We start from the raw sequence: 14110 nt of genomic DNA, 5'->3' as shown, positions 1-14110 counted from the left end.
GTAGAATATTTTTTAGTGGTTCACATAGCCATAGTAGTGATGAATTTTAAAAATCAAAGCTACACACGCAGGACTGAGTAAATTTGAGCTAAGAAGATAAAGCAGAAATTTTGCAACTAGACTATTTGAGTGCTTTCTCTTCTTTTTTTTATCTTATTAAAATTTATTTCTATATTTCATATATATAATATATATTTTTTCTACTCTTATAATCTTGTACATAAACAAGAAAATCAAACACAAAGGCGCTTGGAAGGACAATTTCTAAACCAATAAGCATGCATTTTCTTTGCTTTACTACTTTATTTTTACATTCATGTAATCTTCACACAATTCCTTCTTTGTCATCTTCTGTTACACAACATAGTAAAACTACTCTGTGACTTGTATTTGTTTGTATATTTGTATTATGTATTTACCAAACCATATTTCTGGGGGTTGATGTCCTTTGTGATGCTGACCAGCGTCATTAATAATATTAAAAAAATACCATGTTGCAAAAGAGTTTGTTTAGATAATATAGTGATTACTCAGCTAGATATTCCTAGATGATTCATAATTCTAGGATAGGAAAACCCAAAATAGAAATAGCTAGGTGCTTTTGTTGGGTAGGTTTTGTTCTGCAAAAAGCACATTGTGATGTTAGTAATGAATCCAAAATAAAGAATATATCAAATAGATTACAATAATATCAGTGAATTCAAAACTAGAAATTTGGCATTTCATCAAATTGCTTGTAACTCCAGATGGTACAGTCCTATGTGAAGCATGTTCAGAAGACAAGTCCACCAGTTACAGTTATTTGTTCTCATTAAAATATTGTCACAGTAAAGTGTTTAATTTTGTGATTTCCATTTAGTTAACATATATTCTAGATAAATTTTTACCAGCTCTTCACCTTTTGAAGATTTATATATTGATATACTTTTCAGATTTTTCTAATACTGTGTTTCCTGTTTGGGAGATACAAAAGCTTGCCGAGAAATCTTCTCAGTGTCCATCAAATCAAAATGTATATTTCAGTCACATGTTTACTGACGTTCAGCTGAAAATAAAAGGCCAAGTAATAAGGAAGTTAGCAAGCAATTCCTAGTCTGCTTACAGCCCAGCATGGAGTTTTCAATCAGTTGTGGACTGGAGATTCAGTTATCTCCTGACCACTTACATGAGCAGGAGATCCAAATCCTTCTAGATGTTTTTCACTGGCATGGGGCATTCATTGGTCCTAATGGTTGATCTGTTTTTCAACAGAAAACTCATACTTAGGCTAAGCATAAATACTAGGAATTGCCATGGAAACAGTTCCGTAAAATGTTATATTCACTGACATCTGTAGCACATTTTCTGTGCCTTACAGTAAGAAAACTCACCTCTTTTGCTTCTGTGTAAGTTCAATATTCCTCTTGACCCTATGTCACAGAAAATGGGTTAGACCAAGAACATGAATATCTACTTCTAATATTTTACATTCTGAGCCCTCAAAGAATGCCGTCAGCATCTTGACCTTGACATTCTTGATCTATTTGCCATCAGAAATGTCGGTATGCATCAAAGGCACTTGCTTAACTCCATACCTCTTTTTTTATCTTTCAGGAGTGTGAGAGACTGAAATGGTTAATAGCTCAAACATTGTTAAAATCAGCGAAGGGCTTCACGCACTGTAGGAAACTTCAAAGAAAGAGCTGTTCTTCTGTGACCACTGAAGAGACCTCCCTCCCCTTGAATATGCCTCCTGATACGGGAACTTGAGATAAGATACTGTCCAACTATCTCAGGTCTAAGGAGGGGTAAATAAAGCTGGGGGAGAAGAGTGTAGCCACAAGGAAAGCCAAACCTAGCAGATGTGCTGAAAATCATCTCTGGCTGAGTCCAGCTGGGGCTGGCCATAGCCCTCAGACTCATTTGCTGAGGCTAGGTTTGCACACTATCCCCCCCAAACGAGGGGAAGGAGGAGAGTTTTTGGGTGTGTAGTGGTGAAACCTCTGGTCTGCATAAGACAGAGGGGATGGACACCCATCACTGGAGGCCGCAGGCTAGATCAGGAGCAGACCCTGCAAAGAATCCTCCCTTACACAAACTCAGTTGTCTCAGTTGTAAAACTCCCCCGCCTCAGGAAGGTCACGTTCACACAGGACAGTCACATGAGAGGCAGCTGTCATGTCCTAAAAAGATTCCTAAACTATCAAAGACCCCCGAAGTGCCCCCTGGACTAATTTCTGAGGCCTTCCAGAGGAGGACTGCACGTGACCCACAAGTGTTGCAACAGATCCAGAGTCTGTTGCAAAAGACAGTGTAAAACCCCCCGCAGGGGAGGTGCAGGGGTGTTCCCACTTATACCTGAACCTATATTAATCCATTGAACTCTGTGGTTTGAGCTACCCGCACCACCAAGAAGACCAGAAGAGGACCAACAGGACACCACTGGATCCACAGGGGTGATGAGTGTCTGTCTCACTCTCTTTATCTCCACCCCTCTCTCTTTTCTATTTCTTTCTCTCTCTCTCTACCTCACATTTACTGTTGACTTTGGCATATGGAGTCATTTGCACCTTAATTCTGGCAGAGGCATCTCTCTAATAATCATAATAATCAGATCACATCAAGGAGTTTGCTATTTCACAATAGAAGGTGGGTTTTGTTGTTTTGGGTTTTTGTTAATTTACAGGCCTATTTTCTTGCAGTGTAATTTATGGATAAAGTTTCTTCGATGGAACATTTTCCTACAGTGCTTCTCAGAATTTGTAACTGTTCTCTACATATAATTTACTTCAAATCAGCCATGACCACTCAGTGGGTGAGCTGGCAATTTGGAACAACAGTCCTAAGGCTTTTTTACAGATGATGCAGACAAGTTTTAGGGTTAATCTTACTGGCCACTATAGACTCTTGGCTGTATTTTATACAAAATATGTTTCAACATGCCTCTGAGGTACAACAGTGCAGGAGGTGCTGAGGTACCTCAACAGGCATTCATTTTGCAGTGCCAGACAGAATTGCTTAATATTCTAGTGCTCAAAATTCAGTAAGTCCACAATACCCCTTTGTGTGAGGTTTCCAAAGGGGGACAGAGGAGGTATTTGGGTAAAATGTGCTGGATTGTAGGACAAAATGCCAAGTCACCTCAGAGGAGGAGATGCTCAGGTACCTTGGGAGCTCTGAGATACTTCAGGTGAGGGGGACGAGGTACAGTGTGTCTGGGGAGAGCAGGGGCTGTTCTGTGGGAAACACTGAGGTCCTTAAGAGGGCTTGGGAGAGAAGTGTGAGACTCCAGCGAGAAACTTAGGTGAGGAAGGCAAGTACTGATGGTGGAGGCCTTGAGCAAGGTTTGTCACAGGTTTCCTGCAGAAGGAGCAGTGCATGGAGGAGACAGGATACAACCCAACCCAGTATGAGCTGGGCAGTGGAGATTTTTGGCAGGAAACACTGAAGTACACCAGGTGACAGACCATTTTTGAGGAGAAAAACTGAGGTATCTCAGAGGGAACACTGGAGGTTCTTGAGGGTAGAGGACATTCAGATATTTTAAGGGGACATGGGAAGGAAGTGGTGAGGTGCCTCAAGGTGATAGTGAAATTTAGGAGTTGGGTAACCACCCCCAAATACCTGAAGGAACAGTGTAGGATTTGGTTAGAAGTGCTAATATGACTCAGAAAGAAGACCGAATAGTTTTGGCTGGTAAAACCCAAGTTAATTCATGGGAGAGTTGATGAAGTCTCAGATTGGACGCATCAAAGTTCGTCTGAGGGACAGCTGAAAGCTTTGCTGGGAAATGCTGAGGTATCCCAGATGTGGTATTTTGAGGATTTCAGAAGCAAAAAGAGGTTTACCCTCATATGGGCATTGAAGGGTTTCAGTTAGGTGGGTAGAAGTACTTTAGAAGTGATAACAGAGGGGTGTAGGTGGAAAAGGAAAGGATTTCTAAACAGCAGGAGACTTGAGGAGGGGAATACTAAGGGACACTAGCTCAAGACTTTGTGGAAAAATGTTCAGCTGAGATTACATATACAGTAGCAGCCAGCAATAAAGGAGTCTGATTTGGAAGGCAGTAAATTAGCTCTTGAAAAAAAAGAAAGGAGTAAGCTCACACTATTTATAATATTACTATTACTGAGATGTAGCTGAGTTCCCAGAATGGCTGCTGTGGCAAGGAGAGTTAGAATTTACTGGGAAATTGGAAGTGTTCTTAAAAAAATCCTAAAAGGGCCAAATACTCATTTCATCCTCGGGGGTTCCAAAGGGAAAGCAGACTGACTCACTACAAGAGGATCAGAGAAAGGTACAACTGAGAATGAGTTAGAGATTAGGTGGGAAAAGCTGAGGTAAGAAAGAGCTAGAGAGTGGAGTGAGTCTTTCCATGATAGTAAGTGAGGAAACAATCTTGTGCAACAATATGCTGAAGTAGAAGCAAAGAATAATCATTTTAGCAGGAAATACTTTAAAATCCTCTTTGCTTTAGGAATTACTTGTGCTTTCCATGAAAAGCTGCAATACAAGCCAATGGAGAGTCTTGAATGCAGGTTTGGAACAGGTTATAAAAAGAAAATTCAGTGACAGTCACACAGTCTTTGGGACATGGATTTTTACATTTTAAACAACTTTTTGAACAGGAAAGGTTATTGGAATAAGACATACAATGCATCTGATAATTAAATAATCTATATCTTAATGGAACTACCAAAAAAAAAACCCAAACCAAAAAAACCCAATGCACAATCCTTGGGTGCAGGAAAAAATTACATATTGAAACACCCTGAGAGCAAAGCTCTGCACAAAGGTGCTTCTTCCTCCTGTCCCTGTTTACAGGGCTTCACCTTGCAAGCCCTAAAACATACGTCTAGAGTCTCAGCCAAGTTAAAAGACTGCTAACCTGTGCTGTATCTCTTTCCCCAGCAGCAGGAGCCACTGCCAAGGAAGGGAGTGCAGGAAGCAGGGGAGGAAAGGCACAGGCTGTGGAGTAGCAAAAAGAAGGAAGAATCACTGGGAAGACTGAGGGAAGAGAGTGAGGGGAGAAGGGTGGGTAAGAAAGAGTGGAGAAGGACAGAAGAAGAGAGGTGCTCTGGGCATAGGGCTTTGGTCTAATATGAGCATGCCCATGGAGGGGCCTTTTGTCACCTTTCTTGCTCAGAGCTGGGTGACCTTCCTGTAAACAAGGTGAGGTTTGAGGTACTAGGGCCATTTGCCACATTGCTTCTTTGGCTATGTGGGGAGAGTGATGGCTCTGTAAGGAGGGTGAGAGTCCCTCTCCTCTCGCTTGAGGGGGAACCTCAGCTCACCCAAGCCCTTGGTCCTGTAACGGAGGTCACTGTTCATCTGGCAGCTTTTTACCAGCTGATTCTGATTGCCATGATGATTTTTTGCCTTTTCTTTTATACCCCTTTTATATACCTTTTTATAGCTTTTTGTATTCTTAGTGTTTTTTAGCCTACATTCTTAGACTTACTTTGTTAAGCTAGGAGACTAAACATTTTAGAAGCCTCATAGTTAGAGATCAGAATGCCCCAGACACCAAGGTCCTCTCCAGAACACATTTTGTAAACTAAGATAGAACCATCCAGGGGAAGGCTCTTTGGGGAGGGGGGCTCACTCAAGCCTTTCGTTGGGGAATTTTTGATAGATATGCTAATTAGTAAGACCTATAATGTTATACCAGATCGTTTGTGGGTGTGCATTGCGGTGTGCATTTGGGTGCATTCCACCTGGACGTAGTGCACCTAAGGATCCTTAAAATAAATACCAAGGTAAAATCCCTTTTTCCCTTCTCACCGTGTTTGATTCTTGATTTTGAGACCGGGAAAAGGCATCAATTCCATGCTCAGTATGACAAGCCCATAATCAGGATTTACCCCAGCAGTGCCCTCTTGAGGCAACATGTTGAGAACTCTGGGCTCCATCAGCCTGTCTGGGAGGCTTGGACTTACGTCTCTGGCTGCCAGGTTGGTCTTTCTCTTCTGGAATTCCCTTTCTTGTTTGTGAACTTGTGAGTGTAGTGTGCCTGTGGTGTGTCTGTGGGGTTTTTGTTTGATATATTTTTTAATAAAATCACTGCAGTATGGATTAGTTGGGTTTCCCAGGCCTGGAATGCAAACCTCATGCATGCCTGCAGGTCGATCCTGCCTTCTGTCCAGGGCCAAGGAGCATTCAGGCTTGTTCCTTCTCACTTTGGCACAGCATTAGCCCACTTGGTAGGAGGGCTGGTAGTGCCACTCTGGCTGGCTGTTCTTGTCAGAGTCGGTTCAGCATGACAGGACTGTGTGTGACAAGCTGTGGAGCTCTTTGTCACCTGGAACAACTTACTGCCCTGCAAGGCAGCAGACACGAATGAGCCCTTGCTGCCCCACGTCCCCAGGGCAGGTTGAGAAAGTGCTCTGCTTGGAGGGGCGCAGAGTTTTTGCTATGGCTTTCTCCTGGTGGGCCCACCCACTGCTGGAGTTGAGGTCTCTGGGTGGGCAGCATGTAAGCAGGATGCTGGGCAGCATCCTCCACTATTTTATTTTATGGGATATTTTATGCTCATTCTGAGCAGCAAGGGGAATCACCTGTCGATAGGTCTCTGTGTGTCCCCCGTGCTTGGAGGGGATGCTGCCCAGTTAGTGGGGGCCTGGCTGAGCCCTGGGTCTGTGGCCACATGGTTGAAGGTCGTGGATTGAGAGCTCTGCAAGGCAGGGAGAAGCCTGTGGCATTGCTGCCAAGCCCAGCTCCATGTGCCCAGAGCACCAGCCTCAGCTCCTGCAGGCCCTGGGCAGCACACGCGTCAGACACTGGGACACCTCCCGTAGGAGGGGCAGATGGCTCAGCAGCAGCAGGGGTGAGTTTTGCTGGATATGCCTTGGAATTGGGAGTTAGGTGGGTTGGGCATCCTTAGGTCACTATGCCCACAGCAGAAGGCCTGGGTATAGATCGATTTTTTTGTGTGTGCTCTGAGAGATATCCCTCTCGTCATGATCTGAACCAGACCTATGCCTGCTTTTTTGGTGTGCTAGATTTGGGGATTTCCTATCCCCCTGTGGAATCATGTATGAATTCCTTGGTTTCAGCTCTTTAACATCAAGAACTTTTTTTAAACTTCTTTTTTATACTTGCAGTTAAGTTGCTGCACTGGCTTTGGGGAACTAGGTATCTCAGTCTAAGGGAGAGCTTTGGCAAATTTCTGGATCAGATTTCAGGCCCAGTGCTGGCTTGAATTAACTCTGGAGTTGAAACTGAAATTCCTCATTTGTATTGTCTCATTCTTTCAATACTGGAAGTTAACAGAACCAATAGATATTTCCCATTCAGTGCATGTACCAGAGATTGCCATTAACGTCAAAATACAGGGAAATGGCCTATGTGCCCACCTTTTTCCTAGAAGAACACTCATTCCTCAGCAAATGGCAAAGCAATTTGCAACTCTCCTTTAACTCATGCCATCAAAACTGCACTTCACATTTACATTTAATTTTCCCCCAACTCTTAGCTTTTTTTTTGACTGCTGTAGGTTTAAGGTTTCTTTGTCTTCTCAGGATTCTTTTGGAAGTTGCCATTTAGCAGTTTGTTTCTAGCACAACTTTGGAATTTTTTTTTTGGTTGTTTGGAAATTTTCTGTCAATGGAGTTTTTCTGTTAGAGTGGTGGTTTTTATCAGGTTTTTTAACAGTTCATCCTTCAGTTTCAGTATGGAAAGTCTATAGTGTGAGTAGGTGAAAATCAAAATTTTATAGAGGACACTTAAGTGCTGTATAAGGACAAAGCTGAAATGTATGGTGCAATCTGACTGATGTGGAAAGTTAATCGGGTGAATTTTGAAGGTTGCTGAGACACTTAACATCTTACTGGCAACTTCAGCCCCTTTTCATCTGCCTAAGTTGGGCGTGTGAACAGGGCCACGTGTAACTGAAGGTACCTCAGCAAGCTTCAATTTACATGAATTCATAAAGGTGCAACAATTGTAGAAAAATACAGTTGTGAGCTGTAACTTCTGTTTAAAAAATTGCAAATTCTCCCTTGACTAGACCTCACTGGAATAAACATGCTACTTGTTTATTTCACAAACTGTGAAGAGGTTTAATTTCACTAGAAGGTATTGTGAATTAGCAAATAAAATTATTTCAATTTTGTTATGTTATTTGACGTTAATCCAAATTCAGAGAGAAGATTTTTTTTTTAAGTTTTACAGGTGTGTTTCATTTTTTCTTGTATAACTGCAGTGAAAATGGAATAAACACCTCCTTTTCATGACCTGAGAAAACCTAATTGTAATCCCTTAAGTCCTAACTTACTTTATGTAACAGAGGCTTTAAATTCAGAAAGCTTCTTGTGTGACTTTGCATAAGTCATAAAAAAATAAAATGTGTGTGTTTTACTTTATTTTGATATTAAAATTTATTTAATAGGGAGAGAGGAGGTGGTTTGAAAGTGGTAGAAGGGAGGAGGTCCACAACGGTGGTGTCCTGTTTGAAACAGGTACGGTGAGCTTGCATGTAAAGTCTAATCTGAAAGAGTTGTAGATGCTTGTACACTAAGGCTTCCATTTTGCACTTGTTTAGCTGTGCATTTGCAAAGAGATATGTATACAATGGCCTAAAGCAATGTGGACAGTGGAAGGTTAGAGACATTTAGGAAAGATAGAGCTCTGCTCCTCTTTTTTCAGTATGAAAAGGGAGTGATATCTTGGTTTCTATAATACTCATTAAGAGAAACTTAGAATTCCATCTTGTATGTCAGCTTATATTCAAGAAGTTAAGCCTCACCATTTACGTGTTTTCACATCCTAAATTTCCATTAGTGCCAGAGAAAGTTGGGTCCCATGAATTCTGAGAGAATTCGGAGATAATCATCCATTGCTGCTGGCACAGTTTTAACATATCATCCCCTATCCTTCCTCTCATTCCTGGAAGTACTATAACCTGATGGTTTCTGTGCAGTTGCCACAACATATGACTGAGCCTTGCCCTTTGCCTCTCACTGTGAAATTTTGAACACTCAGGACTATAAACAGACCTTGCTGATGGAGCTGTGTCCTGAGAGGATCACATTGTTCAAGATGAAAAATCTTTTGATAACATTTTTAACACTGCTCAGTGCACAGTCAGTCTGTAGTCATTTAGTCATGGTCAAATCAGAGATAAGAAGAAATGAGTGACATTTTAGATACCAGAGAAATTATTCCTGAGTAGAATGAATCATGGAAAGCCCTTGAGAAAATAACTGATCTTTGGCCTTGTGAAAGAGAATATTGGTTTTCTAATGAAACAAATGAGCAAACAAAGCCTTGAAAACATAAATATATGTGTTATTCTAAGAATTGATGACACTGATATTTCATGTCAGCAGAAGACATTGGACATAACAAATTGCTAAATTACACATAGATGTGGAGTCATACTTCAAACTCTTAGGTGAAGCCTGACATTTATGGGAAGTATTATATCCAATAATATTATATTATATAGACTGATTATAAAATCAGTTTGCAATATAGCGTGATACAGTATCATATTATAACCCATACACTAAATCAGATCCTAATGATAACATAACAGGAAATGTTGGTTCAGCACCCACTCCCAGAATGCTTTAATTAGCTTGACTTTTTAGATTTTCAGGTTTCTTTCAAAATGGGGTTGAATTGGTGATACCTGGGTAGCCACTGCAGTGGACCTGCCTCCTCCTTTCATGACATGAAAACGTGCTGAGTTACCCAAATGTGAAATTCTGCTGGCTGCTCCAGCAGTGTGTCAGAGAGAATCACAGAGGATTTTTGTCTGTTCTGATATCCTGTCTTCCTTGTCTCCATTGTGGAGCTTAGTCAGGAGTAAGGACAGCCTTGAAGTTTCTTCTCCCAATGTTCCCCTCAAAATCATGGCATACTTACTACTTCATTTACCTTTTCCTACCATCAAGAAGATAAATGTGGTAGTTAAGTGAAAATACCTGCAAAAAGACGAAGACCTGGTCCTCCCCATCTGCATGTTCCTGGAGGGAGGCTATTGCCTCCATTGGAATGGCAGGATTTGTATTATTCAGCTGCTTCTATTTCTGGTTAATAAGCAAAATTCAGTTAAGCCAGTAGGATGCTACCAGAGATAGTTGGAGAAGGAAAATGACTGTGGAGTGCCGTGGATGTCGTTTTGGGATGGGGCTCTTTCTTTACATAAGCAACACTGCATACAGTTCAGCTAAGGTAAAACACTTTCTAGAGAAATGTTTTGTTGTATTTTAGCAACTATTTAGTTGCAGTCATCCATTATCCTTTTTCGGTTCTGTAGCCTTGGAAATACTTGAAGGCAGCATATGTTTTTTCCCTTACATATATTTTATAAATAATCAATTTTAATTGCTTGCAATAAATGTAGGTGGGTGAAAGATTTTGAAGCTATATGAGGTTGTGTCCAATAGTAATAATGACATAAACTACCACAGAAAGCTGTCTTCCATTATGGCCTAAATTGAGAGAATACTGTTCCAAAATTTTATTTCTTATTAAGGGTTATAAAACTAATACCAGAGTTGTGTGAAACAAATTTTTTTTCAGATAATTAAATACTGGGCTAAAACTGACTTTTTGCAAAATGTAGAAATATTGGAACTTCTGCAGAAACCATTGTTTCTTGTTATTTAATAATCAGAGAAGCCAAACCTTGAAATATATGTTCTTAGTTTTGAGGTTTCTGTATGAAAATACTTGTGTCTTTTCTTATCCCATTTCTCGCAGTGTCAGGGAATCTTCCTGTCAGTGCTGCAGGAATCTTTATGACAAAAATTATATACACAGAGCTTGGACAAAAAGACCCCAAGCCCAAGTGTGATCCACTTAGTCTTTGAATAGAAATTATCATCACTCTAAAGTTATGCTAGAAAGACAAAATGGGCACTTTGTTACACAAATAGAAATGTTTTACATATTATTTAAATGTTCTTTTTCATACTGAACAATGGAAGATTTGCAGTGTGTTTATATAATTGGACACAAACTGCCTATCTCATTTTAACACTCCAGACTGAGGTATGCTTATATTACTTCAATCATTAAATGCCTATCATTCAGTTTCTGGGTTCAAACCATGGCATTTGTTCCTGCAAATAAGTACAGAACAGGGAAACTCATTATACATTTCGAAGAGGTGCATGCTGAAATACCAGTATGTTGTTTGACCAGCAGCATACCTTTCTGAAAGTAATGGTGGACAAAAGCTGTTCTTCCTCAAAAGTCAAATCTTTACATTCTTAAATGGATCTATTTTCATCAGTTTTTCCTACAGTGTCCACATAAGGCTATTAGAAGTCTGTGCATGGGTCAGTCAGCAGTCCATTACAAATGGCAGTGAGCTGTGTGTCTCGTTATCCCTGGGTGATCAGCGGCATCCCATAGAGATCTTTGTGCAACTTCGACATGGCAGTCAGCAAACTTGAAAAGCATTTTGAAGGATTAGCAGAGAGAAATGTTCCCCTTCCCAGACAGACATAAGCTGCATAAGAATATTTTTTATTATGCAGATGAATTACCTCATTTAAAGTGATATCTATTAATTAAGCAGGATTTGAAGCCTGTTGACTATGTTTGAATAGAAAGTAATAAGGCTTCTTAATTTCTAGGTTTGGGGATCTCACAAGACAGACACAAGGGTGTTTTTTAATTGCTGAAGATGACTGCTGGACTGCAGATGCTATAAAGACTAGCATGACATATTGCCCAAGACTTGAAACATTAGAATTCACAGCAGATCTCCTTGACAGCATTTGGTATTGCTCAGATGTAAGGTCTCAAAGCCTGGAAGAGTCTCCCCAGGGATATGTTTGGAGAAAATACTCTACATGCAACATTTCTGCTTTGTTTAGAGAAAAAGCATTGCATTGCGTGACAATTGTGATTTATATGAGCACAGTCCCATGGGTACATTATCAGCTCTTCTAGAGGCATCCTTTCTGTAAAATTAGGAACGTATATAAAAAAAACCAAAACAAAAAACCCAACCCAAACCAAACCAAGCAAACAAACAAACAAACCAACCTCCCCCCAACCCCAATAAACCCTCCCCAGCCAGGATCTATCAATACCTGTCAGTCATTTAAAGTAATTCAAAGGGATTAATGCTTCCAAATGTTACACTGATACCGAACTTGGAAAAAATCTACAACATGAATAAAGGCAGGAAGGGTAAAGAGGAACTTTTCTGCACAATAAATTATGTTGCTTGCTACAACAAGCTGTGTCTATAAGGTACTTTGTAATTCTCAGAAAGATCTTTTTGCACATTTTCTGTCGATTGTTGTTCTATTGTATATGCAATGTTTCCCTACTGTATTTTATACCGTAATGGTAAGAACCACAGAGGGGACATTCTAGGGGCACATGATGACAGAGATATCAGTTTCAATAGGCGACGATCAGTTCTAGTTCTGGAACTTAGACTTGGGCAGAAATACAGATGGAGGTATCTTAATGTCTGTTGTAGCACTAAAGAACAGCAGTAAACCATACAACTTCAGCTCAGAAAGTTCTCCTCTGTAGGGAGATTACTGTTTTTATGGTACTTTGGCCATATGCACTCACCTAGACTATTCCACATGACATTAGACAAATTTTCTCAGACCGACTCTAAAAGGTGGTTCTCTTTTGATTAAATTACTGCAGAGCAAGGCATAAGATTCCATAGTCTTGAAAAATTGTCATTTGCTGTAGCCACACATCAGAACACCAACAACTTTTAGGGGTGTCAAATACTTAAAAAATCTAATTGAAATAAAATCAGTGACACATAATATTAAAAGCTCTTCTACTTTCTACCACTTGGAAGTGTACACCATCCTGTGTTAAAATAATTTTGCAAAACCAACTTGATACATAGCCACGTTAATCATGAACTCCAGACTTCCAGAAACTGTGAGGCTAAACTCTTTTAAAAGCAACAGCTTGCTTTCAGAGATAAAAAAAAAAAAACTTGGATGCTTTTATATTCTTCTGTCTGTGTGCTGCTTACATGTGAGAAGTGTGGACTTTAGCAACCATGGAAGAATGAGAAATAATCTTAAATTTATTTGTATTTTATATCAATTTGGCATGATTAAAATAACATAAAACTAAACTAAATTAATGGTCTGCTTCAATTCCTATCTGGGCATTGTTAATCAAGGTACTGAGAGACATATTTTTTAAATGAAATAAGATTCCTTTGTGCAACTTAGGCCCCTGAAAAACAATTTATTGCACTCTCAGTTTTTTTCTTAATAAAATAATCAGTACATTTGAGACATATCAATATCAAAATATTGATTTTAGACCCTTTTAAGAAAAAAATGACCTACTTGTAGAAAAGTCTTGACACAAAATACAGTCTGAAATAAGAGGAGATTTGCAAATGCTACGTTTTTAATAGAGTTACCATCCCCTAAGGTTTCTTTAAAAAGGAGTTGAATGAAGAAAGCAGAAGTTTGTAGAATAAGAAAATCAAGTCAAATTTTAGAACAATTAAAAATTATTTTAAATTTTTTTCCAAAGAAAAAACACGTTATTCTAATCTATTAGAATTATTTAAGTAGACGAAAGTAGATAAAAATGGAGATGTGTTCAATGCACGAGGTATTCTACAAAATAAGAATTGTTATTAAAATTATTTTTACCATTAAGTCATTTCTTCTGGCAAAGAAGGGTCTCCAAAGTTTTTCTCTGACCTTTCTTGATCTAAGCAAACAAATATTGTTGCAATACTTATCTAACATAGAAAAATGTTTTTACAATAGTGGATTGTCATAATTTAGGACTTAAAAGATTCCTGCTTCTGTTCATAAATTCCAGCAGCTACAGCAGTCAAACTCAGAGGTAAAAAAATAGCAGGAGTTTGGCAGTGATGAAAACAGCTGGATTCAGGGAATTTATAGAAGTTACAGTCAGTAGCATCTCTTAAATGTCACATTAAATAGTTATATTAAGCAATAAAATATGACTGATAAATGGAAATATTCCCAATAAAATATTTATAAATTAAATCTAAAGTTCTAAATAAGCATTATTTAAAACAGTATAGCCAGAGTCTTGCATTTATGAAAGCATATCAAGAGGAAGCTTTGAAGAGTTAGAGTTCAACACAGAAGTTCAATTCTGGCAAGTTAATGGAATTTTAGCATGTTTTTTCCTG

Source organism: Corvus brachyrhynchos, unplaced genomic scaffold (assembly GCF_000691975.1).
Source record: "Corvus brachyrhynchos isolate BGI_N302 unplaced genomic scaffold, ASM69197v1 scaffold178, whole genome shotgun sequence".
In the NCBI taxonomy this organism is placed as follows: Eukaryota; Metazoa; Chordata; class Aves; order Passeriformes; family Corvidae; genus Corvus; species Corvus brachyrhynchos.
This window is presented reverse-complemented; position numbering follows the sequence as displayed.